The 3446-nt window shown below is 42.0% G+C and overlaps 1 non-coding gene across 1 annotated transcript; it reads right to left on the reverse strand.

Annotated features, from left to right (window-relative positions):
• Positions 1–749: 749 nt before the first annotated feature.
• LOC142435089 (U1 spliceosomal RNA) lies at positions 750–912 on the reverse strand. Its single transcript, XR_012781237.1, has one exon. It is a non-coding gene; the product is annotated as a U1 spliceosomal RNA (small nuclear RNA).
• Between the last annotated feature and the right edge of the window lie 2534 nt (positions 913–3446).

The raw sequence follows: 3446 nt of genomic DNA on the forward strand, positions 1-3446 counted from the left end.
TTATCAAGGTAGTGGGCTTCAACTTGAGCTGCTAACTACAAGGTCAGCCAAGGGAGAAAGATGAAACTTTCTTCTCCCTTAAAGAGTTACTGTCTTTGAAACCCATGCAGGTGGCTCTACCCTGTCCTCTCAGGTTTCTATGAGTCAGAATTGATTCAATGACAGTGAGTTTGGAGTAAAAGACTCCTGTAGGGGACGATTTTGGAGATGGAAGTGAAAAACTGACAACCTTCAGATGAAGCTCCCACTAAAAGTGTGCAATAGCAACATGTATGGAGTGATGCAGACCTCCACACACACACACACACACACACACACACACACACGGTGGACAGAAGGCTGGGAGACAGAGGAGATATGTCCTAGACAAAGTCCACACAGATAAGGAGGATGAGTTATGGTTCCCGGAAATAGTTTCAAGGTTTGGTTTCTTGCTTTAGATTTTATTTACTTTGGCTATCTGTCCTAGAGAGGTTACATTGGAGGAAGAAAGCGCTATATTATATATTTTGGCTAGAATTTTATAGTGTTGAGATCACAATAATCCAGCTGATGGATTTATACCACATATGTGAATATGGGCTCAGGCATAGGAACAATGGTAAAGATGATGCTGGACACTGTTTTGTTCTGTCTGCGTAAGGTTGCTATGGGTTGAAACCAACAGACTCAATGGCACTCCAAAACAACAACAAAACATGAATACAAATGCACACCTGTATTTGTTATTGCTACACAGTCTTTTCCCCAAGGGGATAGCGTGAACACAGCCCCCCACTACCACAAATTATGCATTCGAGTTTCCCACATTTGGGGAAATCTCAGGGATCAGCACATCGGAGTGCAATGGGTAAGCCTCGTCCTGGGAAAATCACCTTCGTGATCATGGTATCTCCCCTGCCAGGTAAGTATTGCTACACAGTTTTGCAGCAGCTCTAGTACCATAGCTGTTATACATTGTGCTGCTCACCACAAAGTCAGAAGTTTGAAACAACCAACTGCTCTACAGGAGAAAGATGAGGCTTTCTATTTCTGTAAAGAGTTATAGTTTTCAGAAACCCACAGGGGAAGCTCTACTTTGTCCTATGGGGTCATTGTGGGTTGACATCAATTCAATGCTAGTGAGTTTGGTTTGGATTGTTTAGTAGAGTCTTAACAGACAAGATGCAGAGTTTTTAATGAGATTGTGTCTATTGTAGAGCTTATAGGGTGTGATAAGTATTCTGAGAGCTTTCTCCCATCTTTAGGAGGCTGCTGCTTACAATGCAATGAAATCTCACTGCCTGTAATCTGGCAGCCAAGGACATCTTCTAGGATAAATGGTCACAATGGATGACTTTGAGAAGGATCAGTCATCTACTTGGGCATTGGCTTGACTAGAACACTTTTAGAATGACTTTATTCTGCAACTTATCAAGGGTTTATATAACTAAAAGCAGGCAGGGTTTCTGAAGATTATCACTATTTATCCAGAGGAAAAGCTGCTAAATATTTCCAGTCCATGTTCTAGCCTGGAATTTGTTGAGGTGGGAGTTACGTATCTATTGTTTGATAAGTGCTAAATAGATAGATAGAAAGAAGAGGGTTTCTTTGAGCAGTTAATCTGTATACATACAGTCAGACCATTTTGTTTCTAGGAAACCAAATGGAGCAATGCAGACTACATTCTATACAGCTTTATGGAGAAGAGGGAAAAATCAAATTGAAAACTAGCCATTGACTAATCTTTAAAATGTCCTCTTATCGCCCCTACTGGGACTTTGGGTTGTAAGGAAAGCCTATACATCCTGAAGGCTCTGATTACCCAGTGTTGAGAGATTCTGCTCAAAGACCAACAAGGTCACTTGATGGATTCATTACCAGATGCCACGGCATCCCTCGAAATGTATGATTTTCAACTATCATCCCCTTAAATGGGATCTTAATGTCCATAATCCATGAACCGTGACAAGCTTTCAAAGGGAGCAATCCCCAAACCAATGGCGTGAGTGTGTTGACATTTGGAAATGCGTGTTTATTTGCAGCTATTAGTTCCCGAGCGGGAACTTGTGGACAGCCATCACACCCAGCCCCGCATCAGCAACAAGTGTACATTGCCAATGGGAGACTCAGTAAACACATGGTTCTATCAGAGGCAGGGGAGGAGGGAACTGGTATTGCTCTGTGTGCAATAAAGCCTGATCGAACCTGTGAAATGGGTCAGATTCCCGTCTTTCAAAATCTCAATAAATGGATCCTAGTGAAAGCTTGTCATACCTTGGAGTCATCTCAAGACCATTCTAAGTCCCCATCTTTGCTTAAAGCGATTCAACAGCTCCTTGCTACTTGCTAAAAACAAAGGACAAATTCTGGGCATAGTGCCCTTTTGTTCTGATTGGCTGGAGATATCTTTTGCCATTGGGTTGGATTTTCCAGCTTTTCTTTTTTCTCATTTACCATCTCAACTCTGTTGAGGCTGTCTTCTAAATTAATCCTCCTTGCCCAGGTGACTTACTGCCTAGTCTCTTATTGTCATCTCCATATGCAACCTCATCTATTTGCTTAGGGACCAGAGGAAATGAAAATGGCTTCTTAGCTCTATCTAACTCCCTTCTTCTATAAGATTATCCTTTCTATGGAAGCCTTTTGGGAGGAAGCTATGGCCTATTCATAGGTCCACAGTAGTCACAGATAGGTATAAGATCTGCCTTCTGATATTTAATCTGTAAAATTATTCTTTTGTATTTTGACTCTATTCCATTAGGTGGAGACTTCTCTGGCTATTGAAAATGAGGCACCCTCCTCCTCGTGGTCCTTGTGATCTGGTATTTATTTCCAGATGCTCTGAGTTGCTATTCCTGTTCTGTGGATTCATTCTTTTCCATTGACGTCTCAGCAGGAGCCAGAATCGCCCTCCTAAGCCTTCTGATGACTCAAGGCAACCTTGGGAAAGTCACGTCTGGAGCCTCCCCAAAGCCTGGAGTGCAGAAAACCACAGTCACAAAGCAACCAGCAACCTATGCCCTGGGCCTCCGTGTCATCAGATCTATATTTGTTGAGAAGTCATACTGTGATGTGGAGCTTGATAGTGTCCTCATTAACCACAAAGGAGAAGGAAAGAATCTGAGGAAGCCTGGCTGATAGATTCCACTTCGCTGCTCAGCAGCTGGCTGAACTTGGGCACATGGCTTTTCACTGCACCTGTTTCCTCAGCCGTAAAATGAGATGATTGGATGAGTGATAACATTCTAGAGTTTCACGTTATTCTTCCTTCTAGATGACTGCTTAGACTTCATTTTTTTCTGTTATAAAACAGATGGCACTTCTAAATTTGAGCTCCACCTGATTATTTCTTATTCTTTTCCCCATTGTGTTCATTTTCTTACTTTTCTTGAGTGTGTGGGCTATCTTCTCACTGAAACTTTTAAAAATATTTACAGTTTGTCGGTCGTTGCTATTGCTAGATG

This window comes from Tenrec ecaudatus, chromosome X (assembly GCF_050624435.1).
Source record: "Tenrec ecaudatus isolate mTenEca1 chromosome X, mTenEca1.hap1, whole genome shotgun sequence".
Classification (NCBI taxonomy): Eukaryota; Metazoa; Chordata; class Mammalia; order Afrosoricida; family Tenrecidae; genus Tenrec; species Tenrec ecaudatus.